Raw genomic sequence first — 18,961 nt, 5'->3', positions numbered from 1 at the left:
CACACCTTTCTTAATTTTAAACCATTCGGTGTTCCTTTGTTCTGTTTGATCGACTGCCTCTTGGTCTATGTAGCAGTTCCTCATGAGCACAACTGAGTGTTCCAAAATACTCATACTTTGCAATGTTGTCCATAGCTTGTCACGATGATTCACACAAACAAAAGCCTTTGTGTAGTCAATTAAGTACAAGTAAACATCTTTCTGATATTCTCTACTTTCAGACAAGATCATTCTGTATCATCTGCATATCACAGGTTGTTAATGAGTCTTCCTCCAATACTGATGCCACGGTTTTCTTTATAGAACCCAGCTTCTTGTATTATTTGCTCAGCATACAGGTTGAATAAGTATGGTAAAAGAATACAACCTTGTCGCTCACCTTTATTAATTTTAAAACATTCAGTGTTCCCATGTTCTGTTTGAACAACTGCTTTTTAGTCCAGGTACAGATTTCTCATGAGCACAATTAAGTGTCCTGAAATACTCATACTTCTCAATGTTGTCCATAGCTTGTCATGATCCACACAATTGAAAGCCTTTGAGTAATCAATAAAGCACAGGTAACATCTTTCTGATATTTTGTCCATAGAATCCTTCAATACTGCAAGTGAGATATGAATTTTTTTTCAGTTCTCTCAGCTTAAGAAATGCTGAGCGTGTTCTTCCCTTTTGGTTTTCTAACTCCAGGTCTTGCACATTTTGTTATAATATTTGACTTTGTCTTCAATACTGCAAGTGAGATTTGAATTTTTTTTTTCAGTTCTCTCAGCTTAAGAAATGCCGAGCGTGTTCTTCCCTTTTGGTTTTCTAACTCCAAGTCTTGCACATTTTGTTATAATATTTGACTTTGTCTTCTTGAGCTGACCTTTAAAGTTTTCTATTCAGCTCTTGTACCTTTTCACTTCTTCCATTTGCTTTAACATCTCTACACTGGAGAGCAAGTTTCAGAGTCTTCTGACATCCATTTTGATCTTTTCCTTCTTTCTTGTCTTCTTAATGACTTTTTGCTTTCTTCCTATATGATGTTCTTGATGTCATCCCACAACTCTTTTGTCTTCGGTCTTCAGTATTTAATGTATCAAATTTGCTCTTCAGATGATCTCTAAATTCTGGTGGAATATAGTTAAGGTCATATTTTGGCTCTTGTGGACTTGGTTTCATTTTCTTTAGCTTTAGTTTGAATTTGCATATGAGCAATGGATGGTTTGTTCCACAATATGACCCTGGCCTTGTTTTGACTGATGACCATCTCTTTCCACAGATGTAGTCAATTTGATTTCTGTTCATTCTATATGGTGAGGCCCATGTGTATAGTCGTCTCTTATGCTGTCTAAAGACGGTACTTGAAATGAGCAAATCATTGATTTTGCAGAATTCTATTATGCAATCTCAATCATCTTTTCTATCACCGAGGCCATATTTTCCAACTACTGATCCTTCCTCTTTGCTCCCAACCTTTGCATTCCAATCACCAGTAAATATCAATACATCTTGATTGCATGTTTGATCAATTTCAGGTTGAAGAAGTTGGTAGAATTCTTCTATTTCATCTTCACTGGCCCTAGTGGTTGGTGCATAAATTTGAATAATAGTGGTATTAACTGGGCCTCCCTGTAGGCTATTATCCTATCACAGACAGTCCTGTACCTCATGACTGATCTGGATATGTTCTTTTTGACAATGAATGCAACGCCATTCCTCTTCAATTTGTCATTCCTGGCATAGTAAACCATGTGGTTGTCAGATTCAAAATGGCCAATACTAGTCCAATTCAGCTCACTAATAATGCCTAAGTTATCGATATTTATGTATTCCATTTCATTTTTTTACAATTTCCAATTTTCCTAGATTCATATTTTGTACATTCCATGTTATTATTATTAATGGATGTTTACATCTGTTTCTCTTCATTTTTAGTTGTGCCCTATCAGCAAATGAAGGTCCTATGGGCTTTACTCCCACAGGTTTGGGGTATATGAAGAAAAATGTGGCAACAGGATTGGAGGAAGTCTCATTAACAACTTGCTATATGTAGATGATACAACCTTGCTTGCTGAAACTGAAGAGGACTTAAAATACTTACTGATGAAAGACCACAGCCTTCAGTATAGATTGCATCTCATTGTCAAGAAAACAAAAATCCTCACCACTGGACCAATAAACAACATTCTTGTCAGTGAAGAAAAGACTGAAGTTGTCAAGAACTTCATTCTTCTTGGATCAACCATCTACACTCATGGAAGCAGCAGTCAAGAAATCAAATGACGTATTGCATTGGGCAAATCTGCTGCACAAGACCTTTTTAAAGTGTTGAAGAGCAAAATGTCAGCTTAAGGACTAAGGTGTGCCTGACCCAAGCTATGATATTTTCAGTAACTTTGTATGCATGTGAAAGCTGGACAGTGAATAGGGAAGACTATAGAAGAGTTGATGCTTTTGAGTTATGGTGTTGGAGGAGAATATTGAAAATGTCATGGGCTTCCAAAAGAACCAACAGATCTGTGTTGGAAGAAGTGCAGTCAGAGTAGTACTAAGAGGCTATGATGGCCAAACTTCATCTCTCATACTTCAGACATATTGTCAGGAGGGACCAGTCTCTGGAGTAGGACATCATGTTTGGTAAGGTGGAGAGTGAGAGAAAATGAGGAAGATCCCCCAGCAAGATGGATTGGCAAAGTGGCAGTGTCAACTGGCTCAAGCATGGCAACAATTGTGAGTTTGGCCCAGGACTGGGTAGTGTTTTATTCTGTTATGCATAGGGTCGCTATGAGTCGGTACCGATTCGATGGCACCTAACAACAACAATGATCTTTTGCTTTCTTCCTGTATCATGTTCTTGATGCCATATACTATTCTTATGGTCATTGGTCTTCAGTGTCTAATGCATCAAATCTGTTCTTTAGATGATCTCTAAATTCAAGGGAAATATATTCAAGGTCATATTTGTGTTCTCATGGACTTGTTTTAATTTTCTGTAGATTCAGACTGAATTTGCATATGAGCAATTGCTAATTCAACAGTCTGACCCTGACCTTTTTTTGGCTGAGGATATGGAGCTTTTCCACCGTGTCTTTCCACAAGTGTAGACAATTTGATTTCTGTGTATTTCATCTGGTGAAGCCCAGGTATATAGTTGTCTTTTATGTTGTTTAAAAAGGTATTTGTCTTGAACAGGTTATTGGACTTTCAAAATTCTATCATGACATCTCCAGCATCATTTCTATTACCAAGGTCATATTTTCCAACTACTGATCCTTCCTCTTCATTTCCAAACTTTGCATTCCAATCACCAGTAGTCATTAATACATCTTGATTGCATGTTTGATCAATTTCAGACTGAAGAAGTTGATAGAATTCTTCAATTTCATCATTGCTGGCTTTAGTGATGGGTGCATAAGTTTGAATAATAGTGTCATTAACTGGTCTTCCTTGTATGTGTATGGGTATTATTCTATCACAGACAGCCTTGTACTTCATGACAGATCTTAATATGTTCTTTTTTATTATGAATGAGATGTTATTCCTCTTCAATTTGTCATGCTAGCAGAGCAAACCATGTGATTATCAGATTCAAAATGGCCAATATTCATCCATTTCAGCTAATTAATGCCTAGTCTATCAATATTTACATGAAATAATCTAAACATGGAATGTACAAAGTATGAATCTAGGATACTTGGAAATCATCAATAAATGAAATGGAATACATAAAGATATTTACCTTAGGGTCATATCATTGAAACTGTACAATTTAGTTGTGTAGTCTATGATCATTAATTAAAGGAAAATATATTCTAAGAGAATTTTAGAGATTAAAATTTTTTTCAACATATTCACATTTTCACCCCTTTCCCTAGCTATTCCTTTCTGTTTCACAGTGTGCATTCCAAAAGTAGCATGTAATCTTGGATGTCAATAAATTCTACAAGTAGTGACAATGTTCTCTTTCCACAGTGTGACTATAAACAGAGAAAGCTCATTAAATACTGACATTTATTTCTCTTTGGTATTTTATCTAACCTAGAGACAATATGCAAATAAGTATTGTATTGTGAGTGTTTCTTACTTATATAAGCTGTGCTCAACAGAAGAAATCCCCAGCATTGTAAATTTTTTATTGTTTTCCTATTTACTGCAAAAGCCTTTGAGGATCTAATGTGTGCAATTTTTTAGTAAGTATGGACATGAGAAAAAATGAATAATACACAGTCTCTTGCTTCAAAAACCCTAGAATTCAATGGGTAGACAAATAGTCTAGATACTTTCTTACAACACTATAATTTCTTATTTCATAGAAATATCTATAAGGTATATAGCTCAAAGGAGGAAGCAACAGGACTCTCTCTGGAGTCCATTGAAGAATTCATTGAGCATGGGACGGTTTCTTGGAATTTAATGGATGAGTAAGAGTCCATCATCTGATTAAAGGAGAAAGGGAAATGTAAGAAAGAAAAATGCATGACAAAAACTTGGAAGGTTCAAAAAGTAGGCATGTGGTTTTGTATGCTGACCATTCAATGTCTTTTTCATCCCTGAATAAATATCTTAAAACATCAGTATCTGAAAAACATCTAATCAATATTCCTCTTACACAACTGACCATTCTTTTTCTCAATCATTTTATTTTTTTACCATCAATAACTTAAAGTTTTATCTTTCTTCCAACTTGTTACTTTCCTAATTTTCTTCATTTATGGCTGCTTCAGTAAATGTCTGAGCAGGAAAACCCTTGAACATCTTACAATTTCTCCTTTGATGTGGTGAAACTTTGAGCAACTCCTACCTATTTGTACCAGTCAGTTAATTGATAAGCATGATTTATGTGTGTAGCACCAACATACACTTTGTTAAGATAGCAGTCACCTGTGTTTTGTTTGGAAGCCTACACTATGCTCCATTCCCAGTGATTCAAGAACTGACATAGGACCTGGACCTTTGTATTATCTGTGAGAATATAAAAAGTTAAAGAAAGGCTCTAAGCTTTGAACAGTGATAAGATGGGTTCCAACCCAACACTGGCATTTGTTTTCTGTGTGAGCTTGGCTACATCACTTATCTTTCTGAACCTCAGTTTCCTCAATTAAAGAAATGGGTGTTATGCTAAGTTGTTTGTTCTCTGTGAGGAGCATGATGAATAGTACATATGAAAAATCTGGGTGTACTCTAAACATTTTGTGGATATTTTTAAATATGAAAAAAATAAAGTCCCAAGAGATAGAAAGCTGGATGACCTATGACCTCCCCAAAATGTACCAGTTCTTGAGTGGACTTGATTTTATTACATGAAAAATTCAGTTTATTAAACTCAGCTGCAACACATGCACACATTAGAAATCACAATTTTTTAAAACTGTTTATTGTGAATTGAGTGAAGATTAACAGACAAGATCATCAATTTTACATTCAACAAATTATATTCTTTGCTTCATCTCAATGATTACAATCCCCTCCTTGCAACAACAGTTATCCTACTTCCTCCTGGGAAATCACAATTCTTGGGCAGCAAATGGTCCTCAATTTTTCTCATGTTGATTCTTTAATCAGGAATAACTGACAGAGGAAGCAGAACTAAACAGCTAATAAATGTGAAGAAAAGAACACCTTTCAGGAGCCTTCTACCCTTGAAAGTCTCTAAGACTTGTAATAATAAACCACAACTGGATTCTTAAAACCCTTGGTCTAAGACCAAGCATTTCCAATCATGCTTGACTCCAGTTTCTATAGTGGTGAAATTCCAAATATCTATCTTTTCTGTAAATTAGGGCAAAGAGGGAATTCAAGCATTTTTATATACTGAACTATTTTGAGTCCCCTCCTCCTCTCCTTTTTTTTAATGATGGGTGGCAAATTGCAGTCTAAATGCTATCTTTGCAAGTTTTTGAAGTTTTCTAGTTTCCAGTCTATTATTCCCTGAAATTTCATACGAAACAATTAAACCCAAGCTCCTGCATGGTGTGTGCCAAGATGCGTATTTTTGTGTGTTTTTTAATCGTATCTAAATTACTTCATGAAATAGTGTTCTATCTGCCTCCAAGACACTGTCAAGGCTGAGGCCAAAAACTTTGCTAAACAGAACATAGAAAACTGAGCCAGGGGTCTCTAGAGAAATAGCGAAGTAGAAACCAGTTCTGGAAAGAGCCTTTTGTAGGCATCTTCTCATTTCAGGTTTTATTTCTAAATGGTGCCAGTATTACCATAACAAAGTGTATTTCCTAATCAGACACTGATTCTATGAGGGTAGAAGCCCCAAATCTCTCTACCCACATTCTCAGTTGAACTTCCTTTCTGATGAAAATTAAACATGAGGGGAAAATCTCAGCTTTCTTTGACTAAGTAACCTGACAATATAAAAATTAATCATTCAACTATTTAACAAACATTCTCTACATAACAGCTAATTTCTAGATATAAACATAGCCTCAAAAGACATGATCCCCACCCTTAAGAAAACACACTCTGATGGAAGTGATAGCCATAAAAAGAGATTATTATAATACAAGGCAATAGGAGGTATTCTTGTCTAACAGTGGCTAAACGATATTTCAAGGGTCAGTAGTACATTATCCTTTTTATTTTTATTTGCTTATTTATTTTCACTCAATCAGCATATTTATACCAAGTAACCTAATTGCTATGAGATTTACAAAAATTGATTGGATAACATTCTGTGCACAAAGAGCTTCTAGTGACCTATAAGAGAGACAATATGTGTGGTAGACATTTTCCATTGACCCTCCAGATCTATGAGGGTAACTCAAAATGTATTGCTACAATATCATAGAAGCTTCTACTAAACAAACAATATCAAAATCCTCGGTCTATACTTATATACTTCTAAAGGTGGTATTTCCATATCATAGTGGTTACGAATTGGGCTGCTAACCTCAAGGTTAGCATAGCAGTTTGAAACTACCAGCAGTTCCGTGGGAGAAAGATGAGGCTTTCTGCTTCCGTAAAGATTTGCAGCCTCAGAAACCCTGTGCAGGGTCACTATGAATCAGAATCAACTGCACGGTACTTAACAAGAACAACAACACTTTCTTGAAGAATTCTGCATGTTCTTCGAATTATACCATGTCAAAATGGCGGATTTGGCGTCCTCAAGGGACTCAGATCCTATTTCCATAAATGGTCTTGAAGTTTGGGGAACAAAAGGAAGTCTGAAGGAATTAAGATCAGGACTGTAGGGTGGATGGGTTAAGGATTCCTAACCAAATTGTCATAGGGAAACACTTAACACTCTAGAAGAATAAGCAGATACTTTGTCTTGATGGAAGACAAGTCCAGGCCTTGTCTCACCAATGCAGTTTTCCATTTTCTTAAAACTTCCTCATAATAGCCCCCTGAGAGTTTTCTGAATCTTTCAAGAAAATGTATCAATATTACCCCTTTGAAGTCCTACAAAACAGTCACTACCACCTTCTGAATTGACCCCTCATTCCTAAACTTAACTGACCCAGCAGATCTCCTCAGAAGCCAGTGTTTTAACTGGACCTTACTCTCTGGTTAATATTGGTAAACCCAAGAGTTATCCCCATTACAGTTTGTTCCATAAAATCATCTTTAAAAGCTTCAATCTTGCTTAAAAGATTGATCAGCTCTTTCAACTAACTGATATTCATGTAGCCTTTTTGGCATGCATGGAACTAAAAGCTTGTTGGGTCCAGAATGTTCACTTAAAACTGAAAATGCTGAACCATGGGAGATCCCAATTCTGTAGCTATCACATCCATGATAATTCCACAGTCATCTTCTACCAGTCTCTGGGCTTCAGCTACAGTTTTCTCATTCGTTGAAGCTGACAGTCTTCCTTCTCTTGGCTCATCTTTGAGGTCTTCCCGACCTTCCTTAAGCTTGATCCATCTTTAAATGGTTGTTTTATGTGAGGCAGCATTCCCATAAACATGTTGCAAAGCTTCAGTGATTTGGGAGGATGTCCGCTTGAGTTTTGTTTAAAATTTGATACTAACCCTGACCTAAAACTCATGTTTTTCCCATGGCACAAAAAGTTTTTTTGTTGTTGTTTTGTTTTGTTTTAAGGCACCCTAACAAGACTAAGGACTCCTGGTGTGGCACTGTGGTTTAATGCGCCTGACTGCAAAGCCATTTGAACTGCAAGGTTGGTGGTTCAAGCTCACCAGCTGCTCCTTGGAAACCCTATATAGGGTCGCTATGAGTCGCAACCAACTCAACGGCACTTAACAACAACAAGACTAAGGACTCCTGGCATGGCGCTGTAGGATAAGCACTGGACTGCAAACCACAAAGTTGACAGTTCAAACCCACGAGTCACTACTCTGAAACTCTATACAGGGTTGATATAAGTTGGATCTGAATCAAAAGCACTTAACAACAACAATGAGACTAAACAAGTGTGTTGCTAAGAGAATTTGCCTGCAGCCAGTCACTGATTTAAACATGTTTGAGCACATTTTGTTTGGAATAAATGTATGTATGTATGAACTGGAACCCTATCAGCAATGTTTCTTACTCACCCTCATAGTACACATCTCTTTCTACTCACTTTGTGATCCGGAAAGCTCATCCTTAGTGGACTTTTCAGTGAGCTCCCTTATTACTTGGTTTGACCAATGGGAAGGTTCAACCAGAAGATTAGAGGACAGGAAGAATGTGAGGCCTGAGTGTTACTCTTCTAGCTCCTTCCTTATAGGGTCACTATTGGTGCTACTGTCTCTGTATTGAAGACCATAGCTCCTTGGGCAGCTCTGATAGGCACAACCTCTCTGGTTAAGTAGCTGCCTTCTGTTTTTGTTCCTTCAGACTAAGGTCTATAACTGTTCTCCTCATCTGCAGATCTTAGGGTGTTTCTGCATTCCCTTTTTACTTCCTTTATCTATCCATATAGTTGTAAAGAATCCGCTTATGAAATGTTCCTAAATCTTCTCGTTAAACCTCTCCTTGAGAGTGCTAGTTTGTTTGCTGAAGGTACTCTGTCTGACACTGCTAAAATATTTCAATTGGTAGAATGAAAAGTAGGGATCTTGGTGTGGCACTGTGGATTAATGCACCAGATTGCAAAGTCATTTGAACTGCAAGGTGGGTGGTTCAAGCTCACCAGCTGCTCCGAATCCCTATACAGGGTCGCTATGGGATGGAACTGACTCAACAGCACTTTACAACAACAACAAAGTAGAAAAGAGCTAGTTTGGTGCAAGAATAGAAACACAAGTGCCAGAGATAAGAGGGAGTTATTGCAGGTTTCTGATTGAGCCATTTGGCATGTGTAGAATGGGTTGGAGAGCAGAGTGATTAAGAATGAGGAGACCAGATGAAGGGTATACTTATGCCAAGACAAAGGATGATGAGGGATTGACTGGAATAGGAAGAGTAAGCAGGAGCCAAGCCGGCAGATTCCAGAGATATTTCAAGCAATAGAACTGACAAGCTTGGAGTAGGATGAGATATGACCAAGCATCTGGTATGTATCAGGCAGGGAGTGGAGAGCAGTTAAAATTAAAGAGAACTCAAGTAGGAACAACCAAGTGGGTAGTGGAATCATTACCAGTATCAAGAATCATTGTATTTGGGAAGATCTATGGAAGACAATTGATGAACCCAAAGGGGCATGTAAGTAACTTTTCTTAAGTATCTAAATCGTCCTAAGTACTTTACATACACTTTATCCCATTTGATTTAACTCTATGAGGTGGATATTTTATGAACTCTGTCCTGGTGCGGTGCTGTGGGCTAATGCATCAGACTGCAAAGTCATTTGAACTGCAAGATTGGTGGTTCAAGCTCACCAGCTGCTCCTTGGAAACCCTATACAGGGTCGCTATGGGTCAGAATTGACTTGACAGCACTTTACAACAACAAAAGTCTTACAAGAGAAGAAACAGGTTCAGAATTACTCAGGCAAGTTCATAAAGCTAATTAGCAGCAGAGACAGGACTTGAACTCAGATCTCTTTGGCTCCTGTGTTCCATGTTATATTTTGCTTATTAATTAAGTATCTAATAGTGCCCTTAAAATAGCTTTCAGTGTCAGAAGACCTTAAAAATACTTTACAGTCTGGGGGCAGGTTTGTGGGGTGTACCCTTTGGTTGTTTGAATGGTCATATATTCCTGAGTGCTTCAGTGTATTTCAATAATAATAATAATAGAGGGAATGGAAGTAAATGCTGTTGAATGATGATGCATAAAGGGGATTGTAGTCATTGCACTGAAACTAAATATGATAGGATAAATGTAAAGGTGATGTTCTCCCATGTAAACTATCACTCAATTCACAATAAAAACTTAAAAAAAAAACAAAAACTTCACAGCTAGGTCACAAGTTCTGTCACTATTCTCAGTTCTCCTCACCATGACCGTTCATTTTGGGGCCTTGAATAAACATCTTACCAAGTAGATGTTCTCCTGTCTCCCCCAGTATTTGTCATGGGATCTCACCAGTGATCTCTTTATTACCTTCTATTTCCTATTGACTCCTTCCATTTTGAACTATAGTTAGTTGTCATCTGCATTTCCTTACAGAACTGAGTCTGCATTCCCTTACCAAATCTAGTCTGCATTTCAACAATGGCCCCATTTGGGCTTAATCCTTCCTTTTCCACTTGCTTGGATTTACCCAAACTGGCAACACTCTTCTGATTGAGACATTCTCCATGCTTTGGTGGTAAAGTCAATCACCCCCACTTGTGGATTGGCTCATTTCCCCTTAGAAATACATCATAAATACACATCCTAAAACAAGGAAATGAAAGAAGAAAAACGTGGCCTGGAGGAAAATAGCACCAGTTCTTTATACCAGTATGACCTACATATGGGTTGCTAGATTTAAGAAATGAAAATAAAAACACCCAGTTAAATTTTAATTTCATCCTAAATTCTGTCTGCTAATCCAAGACTGAGAACATGGAGCGGTCTGATGGCCTGGTTTCTACTTCAAGAAACTGAAGTCCAAATGGAGCTTTTCTCTGTGACAAGCTCTTTCATTCAATTCAGTTCAGCCAAAATTCAATGAGTGCATATGTCTCTACCTTTCTATTAACACTATATTATTTCCCAACTCTTTGCTGTGTCCTCTGACCAGAATGCCCTTCCCACTGTGTTCTATATGGATAATGCTTACTTGAACTCTAATGTTTAGCTCTAACGTCTCCTCCTATAAGACTTATCTGAACTCTTTGGCAGATTTAGAAGATTCCTCCTCCACCATTACCACGATTCCTGAAAAACAGGATGCTTTAGCCTTGTCAGTTTGTTCCCATTATTTTGACTCAGGTGTCATTTTTGACCCTAGTGTTTTGACCCCAAGAACATTCTGGGTCTAATTTTAGGTCATATTCCTTTCAACATTGATGACTTTTTATCCAAAATGCATTTTCTGAAGTCAGACCACTATATCAATTTAATGCCTTAGTTAATATTCTTTATTGCACAATGAAACAATTCATACTGTCTATATATTTTTGAACACACAGTACCCATTACACAATCACTCTCCATTTCTCTCTTTCCTCTTCCTCTATCAATCTCTAATCTGTTTTGTATTTCTATGGATTTGCTGATTCTGGGTATTTCATATAAAAAGAATTACAAAATATGTGACCTTTCATATCTGACTTTTTTCCCTTAGCATAATCTTGTCAGGTTCATCTAAATTATAGTATGCATCAGTACTTCATTCATTTTTATGCCTCCATCCTATCTATATACTCCATCCTATCTATCTATCTATCTATCTATCTATCTATCTATCTATCTATACTCCATCCTATCTATCTATCTATCTATCTATCTATCTATCTATCTATCTATCTATCTATCTATCATCTATCATCTATCTATCTAATTTGCTTATCTGTTAGTGGATATTTGGGTTGTTTCTACATTTGGGTTATTATGAATAAGGATTTTAAAAACATTTGTGTACACATTTCTTCATAGACACATTTTTTTATTTCTCTTGGATATATATTTAGAAGTGGAATTTTCGAGTTGCATGATAATTTCATATTTAACTTTCTGAGGAGATGTCGAATTGTTTTCCACAGCAACTGTGCTATTTTCATGCCCACCCACTAAGCAAGAAGATCCTAATTGGTCCACATTCTCGCCAACACTTGCTGTTTTCCTTCTTGTTTGTTTATTATAGCCATCCCAGTGGGTATGGAGTGGTGTCTTTTTCTGGCTTGCTCTGCATTTCCTGAAGTTTCAATGATGTTGTGCATTGTTTTACATGCTTGTCAACCATTTACATATCTTCTTTGGAGGAATGTCTATTCAAGTCCTCTTTCCATTTTTTGAATTGGATTATCCCTCTTTTTCTTGTTAAATTGTAAGATTTCTTTATATGAGGGTGAGTCAAAAATTATCCAAACTCCAGTTATATTAAAATGCCCATCCATATCCAGGGCTAATGACAAAATGAGCATACATGTGAAATGATTTTGTCGATTAGATGAGTAACAGTGGATTATATGACAAATCAGCCATGGCTCTGCCTATGAAATAATCCATGACAAACTTGGGTTTCAAAAAATTTGTGCCAGATGGGTGCTGAAACAATGCACAGAAGAGCATAAACAGAAGTGTTTGGACACCTGCAAACACGATTTGAACCAATAATCTAAGAAAGGTAAAAGTTTCTTTTAAAAAATCATTCCTGGTGATGAGACATGGATTCATCACTACAAGGTTGAGAGCAAATGGCAGAGTATTCAATAGAAACACCCTCAATTGCCAGTCAAGAAAAAGTTCCAAAGTCAACCATCAACTGGAAATTTAATGCTTACAGTTTCCTGGGGTCCTCAAGGGTTAGTATTGGAACACTATCAGGAAAAAGATTCAACAATTAACAATGCTCATTACAGTGAGATGCTCACTGAAGAGCTGAAACTTAACCTTCAGATTAAACAGACTACAACATTTTTTTAATAAGGGAATATGAAAGCTAATGGACTGATGGACAAAGTGTATTGAAAATCAAGGATATTATGTGAAAAAATGATTTGTCTTTTGCAAAAGTTGATGGAAATAAATTCTATAGCCAGAGTGCTGATAATTTTTTACTTACCCTCATATGTTGTTGTTGTTGTTCTTATGTGCTGTGGAGTCGATTCCGGCTCATAGCGACCCTATACAGGGTTTCCGAGGCTGTACATCTTTAGGGGAGCAGAAAGCCTTATCTTTCTCCCGCGGAGCAGCTGGTAGTTTCGGACTGCTGGCCCTGAGGTTTGCAGCCCGATTTGTAACCACTATGCTACCAAAGCTCCTTACCCTCATTTGTAGGATATTAAATATTATCATTTGCCAATGTTTTCTTCCAGTCTGTAGATTGTCTTTTAACTTTCTTATTGCACCAAAGTCTTTGATTTCAGTGAAGTCTAATATATTCATTTTTGTTATCATTGTTTGTGCTTTGGTGTCAAATCTAAGAATCCTTTGCCAAATAAAGCTCATAAAGATTTACCCCTATGCTTTCTTCTACTATTTATGGAGGTTATTTAACTTTGTAACTTTTAATTTTACCTAAGAAGATAAAAATGATACAGTCAAAATATCTTGCTTTACGTCATACAATTTCCTGGATATTTATAAAAGGTATTGCTGTTGCTAAGTGGTGTCAAGTTAGTTCTGACCCATAGTGAGCCTGTATAGGGCTTCTGAGGTGAAGCCTGTATAAGGCTGGTGAGCCAACCTTGCAGTTCAAATCGAATTTGCAGTCTAGCGCATTAACCCACAGCACCACACCAGGACTTCATTAAAAAGTGCATATAGAGGTATATCTATAACAGCTGTTTGTTGTTGTTGTTAAGTGTTGTCAAGTAGGTTGTTGTCAAGTGTTGTCAAGGTTCTGACTCATAATGACCCTTTATAGGATTTCCAAGGAGTAACTGGTAAAACCATCAATCTTTCAGTGCGAGTCAGTCTTGCAGTTGAGTGTTCATTCTACAGCACCATACCAAGACTCTTACCACCCGATCAACTAATTGCTACCAAGTCAATTCTAACTGATACGGAACCAATGAATGTCAGAGAACTGTGCTTCACAGATTTTTCCAATGACTGATTTTTCAGAAGGAGATTGTGGACTTGAACCTCCAACCTTTCAGTCATCAGCCAATAGTTTTAACTGTTTGCACTACCCAGAGATGTACTTAATACAGCATATTGATATTTATGCCTGTTTCCCTCAGGGGGGGGGAAAAATGAGTTCCTTGAACTCCTTTGTGAAATCAGTACCTTTCCCGATCTGCTCTAGATTGTGCTGAGGTTGATGGCAGAGTCCTCATTTTGGGGTTTTATTTACCTATTCCTGCATTTGTGTGGTTTTTCAAGTGTCCCTGGGAAGAAGTGACTGGTACAGTGTTGATAACCTTCTTAGATGATAGAAATCTTAAAGTTCAGCCCTGGTAGTCACTTACTTTGGCTAAGTCTGTTCTCATCATTGCCACAACTCATGCTCATTTGTCACATCCTTTGCAGTCCCAGTGGAGAGGAGACACTTAGGGTGGTCATTAATTGAAAACATTCAGAGCCTCACACACCAGTCCTACTGACCTCCATCTATCACTCCCAGGGTTACATTCCAAGCAACCGGGATCTACAGCAGTAAATAGAGATGTTAAATGAAAGAAGAAAGGAAAGAGGTGTCCAATACAGAAGAAAAGGAAGATTTTATTGTGTTGCTATGTGGCACTGTGGGATAAATCACTGGACCAAAAGGTCAGTTCAAACCACAAGGTCAGCAGGTCAAACTCACCAGCCTCTCTTTGGGACCCTATCTATACAAGGTCGCTATGAGTTGGAACCAACTTGACAGAACTTAACAATAACAACAACATGTACTTATTAATTTCTTTATCAGCAGCTTTTTGGTTGCAGCAAATATATCTTTTTTTCACTATTATGTGACCAGCTCCTGGATTACTACCTAGACCATAGCAGGGACTCAATAAATATTTCCAAAGGAGGGCAGCCCAAATGAAATGCACCTGGATTTACTAAGAACCCATTGAACAGACCCATACTAATTACCTTTACACATGATATTATTTTAAATTTAACCATAAAACCATTTGGGGAGGTAGCTCACGTCTCACTTGATTTACACAGAAAAAAACATCCCTCACTATTATATAGAAACTGTTAGTAGCATTTCATAGATTTGGCATCATATAATGAAAGATAAATAAAAGGGAACTTTAAGAGAACATTCAATCCAGTCCTCTAGTTTTACTAATGAAGAAAATAATCCTCACGAAGCAGATTAAACTTTGCCTACTTCTCACGGAGTTAGTGGATGAAACTGGACTTGAAGTCAGCCTCGGTGAAGGATATCTCTGCTTTGTTATATTCCTTGCTATTCCTTAGAGAGGATTGGAAATCAGAGGTCATACAGTTGTTCATCTGAAACAGAGTCAATTTTTAGGGTGCTGGGAATCAAGTTCTGCAGTCATGATCACACCACCCCAGACCTTCCTCATTTCCGTGAACTTTGTTTTTCTAACCAAGATGGCTTTGCATACAGCTCTTGTCTTTTTAAGACTAGAGTTTTACATACGGCCTCAAAGCCTGAAAACTTTGAGAACAGAACTTCTATACTTGGCAAGGGAACATTGACCAAAGAACAGAATGTGCTCTTTTTCTTGTTTTAACTTGACTCCACTGCTCATCACTTTTATTTTTCTTTCTATGAGGTATAACTGAGCAGTTTATGACAAGATTTAACACTTAAACCTGTAATATAAAGATCTCTCTTTGTCCCAGTACCCTGACGGTTTGTCAAATATGGTTAAATGTGGATTGCTAAAAGCATGACTACATTATTAGATAATTCCTCAAGTTACTTTTTTTCGTCCATGCATGCTGTGGACAGCAGAATCAACAAGAGCAATGGGGATCAGGAAGTAAAGGAAGGGCATGTGCAAACATGAACTTGTACTTCAGACGGGCACTAGTTCATGCTGATCTGGAAGGCTGCAATATGAATTCCTGAGGTGGGCATCTAAGTAATTTATTGGATGCTCCCTGTTTTGCCCCTGAAGTAAGTGTTTCTCTATTACCCTCACTTACCTGTTTCACTATTGATGTAACAAATTGTGATTATTCATCATTTGAAACTGTATAATTTGATGATGTTCATGATGCATAGCATGAGCTACGCATTTTACCAAGCACATAAGACAATTTGTTCTTATTTATTGTTAAGTGCCGTCTAGTCAGTTCTGATCCATAGTGATCCTGTATAGGGTTTCTGAGGAGTAGCTGGTGAACTTGAACTGCAGACCTTGCTCTTCAAAGTGACTTTGCAGTCCAGCACATTAACCTACAGTGCTACACCAGGACTCCCGTAAGATTAATAAGAGCAGTAACAAAGGCAGTAGATTTGGGGTAACAGTAAATTCACACACACACACACACACACATCATTTCTTGTTTAACTTTTGTTGCATGAGCCTCCTGAAAGGTTTCCCTGACTCCACCACATTTCTAGGAGTCCTGGAGTGACACTGTAAGATAAACACAGGACTGCTATCCCCAAGCAGTTCAAACCCACCAGCTTCTCCTTGGAAACCCTATAAGGGGTCACTATAAGTCAGAATCGACTCAACAGCAGGTAACAACAATGACCACACTTCTAAAGCATAAAGTAAGAGTAATTTTTCTAGAATATAAATTGCATTATATCACTATTCTGATTAAGACACTTGGCTGTTACTTTAAAACCTAAAAAAATAAACAAAAAAGCATCAACATGGCATATGAAAGATTGATAATCTGTGCCCAATCAACTAGCTTGAGATCTCCACTTCATGCTCTCTTCTCTAACAACGCTGGACATTACTCAACAAAGCATCCTCGTACTATGCAAGGGTTACATTTATGCCTTTTCTCCACCAATCATTTCCTCCTACTCACACTTCAAGACCCTTGGGAAGACTTTTGAGACATTTCCAGGTAGAGCTAGTCACATCTTCCTTTCATTAGAACACAGATGCGTTGAAACATAGCCTCTAAGTGGACCCCACACTTTCAGTTAGCCCATGTCTAGAAACCATTTTCACCATCCAGGGATTCTACTATTGAATTAAGAGCTTCCTAGAACCCTATCCAAGGAGCTCTGGTAGCATAGTGGTTATGAATCGGGCTGCTAACCTCACAGTCAGCAGTTCGAAACTCCCAGCTGTTCCAGGGGAGAAAGATGAGGCTTTCTGCTCCTGTAAAGATTTACAGCCTCAGAAACCCTGTGCAGGGTAGTACTGAGTCGGATCTGACTCCACGGCACACAAAAACAACAAGGATCCTATCCAGAGAAGCAGCGACACCAGAGATGGAGACAGAGATGAGGACATTGAGAGATGGAGCAGCTGAGGACTCTAGAATCATGGAAAGAGAAAGACTGTGTTTGCAGAATGTGCCCTTTGGTAGTTTAAATGATTATATACTCCTGAGTGCTTTTGTGTACATCCTCCCCGAAAACTCCAAAGGGAATAAAGCAAATGCTGTTGAATGATGATCCACAGAGGAGACTGTAATCATTGCAAAGAAATGATGAGTGTAAAACTGATGTTCTCCCATTCAATTCACAATAAAAACTTTAAATAATAATAATAAGAGCTCCCCAGGAGAGCAAGGAGGGCAGGAGTCTCATGAATAGGCTTTCTAAGCACCACACCTCCTGGAAGCACTCATGTTGCCTTTCTGGGTCTTAGAAGACTGCCTCGAGGTACCTTCACAGACTCCTTTCTGCTGCAGAGTGCTTCATACCAGTGAGGTCCAGGCCAGAAGCATGAGATGCACAGAAGTAATGCAATACAGTGATAATGTATCAAATTCAAATAGCCACTTCTGCCAATGAGATTTAATTAAACATAAAAGTGGTTTACTGTAATGAAATGTACATATGTTCTTTAAAGTCACACATGCCTTTGGGTATTGGGAAAATACCCTAAATGCATGTTATTATAGGAATCTTGTTATCATTCAGAAAGAAGGCTTTAGATCCTAAGTATATGTTTTGAAATATATAAGCATCTTAGAACCTCAGTTCTAATGTGTCAGTTTATCTTCATGAGATAAACTGTAATTTGTGCCCAACCAAGACATAATCTTACTCCTCACTAATCAAGCTACAGTGGACTTTTCTAGTTTTAAGTTTCATCTTTGCAAATCCAAACTAAGCTTGCCAAAGATGAAAGCAAATATTTTAATTTTTAGTAAAGACATTAGCTGTCTTTAAGGACAAGAATTTGTTAATATGGATTTTAAAAAAAACACACACCATGATCTGTTTAATCCAGATACCTAGTAAAGATCATAAAACTCATTGTCTTTCTTTTATAATTGAGGGAACTGAAGCCCAGAATGGTGAAAACCAAAGATGGCACAGTATGATGGCAAGAGTAAGCTTATAACCTAGACTTCAAGCTTGTGATACTGGTTCATACAGATAACCTATTTGGATTAGGTTATCTCGCATCTACCCTGCCATAACTCATCTGTCAGTTTGTCATACTGTGGTGGCTTATGAATTGCTTTGATTCTGGAAACTATGCCACAGGTATTTTAAATACCAGCAGGGTCACCCATGGTGGACAGGTTTCATCTGAGCTTCCAGATAAAGAAAGACTAGGATGAAGGAGTGACAAACTACTTCCGAATACTTAGTCACTGAAAACCTTATGAATAGCAGACAAACACTGTTAGATATAGTGCCAGAAAATGAGCCCCTCAGGTTGGAAGGCACTCAAAATGTGACTGGGGAAGAGCTGCCTCCTCAAAGTAGAGTTGATGATGCAAAGTAAAGTCCACTGGACCTTCATTTGCTGATGGGCACAACTCAAAATGAAGAGAAACAGCTGTAAGTATCCATTAATAATAAGAACATGGAATGTACAAAGTATGAATCTAGGAAAATTGGAAATTGTCAAAAATGAAATGGAACACATAAACATTGATATCTTAGGCATTAGTGAGCTGAAATGGACTG

Source organism: Chrysochloris asiatica, unplaced genomic scaffold, assembly GCF_000296735.1.
Source record: "Chrysochloris asiatica unplaced genomic scaffold, ChrAsi1.0 scaffold00069, whole genome shotgun sequence".
Lineage (NCBI taxonomy): Eukaryota > Metazoa > Chordata > Mammalia > Afrosoricida > Chrysochloridae > Chrysochloris > Chrysochloris asiatica.
This window is presented reverse-complemented; position numbering follows the sequence as displayed.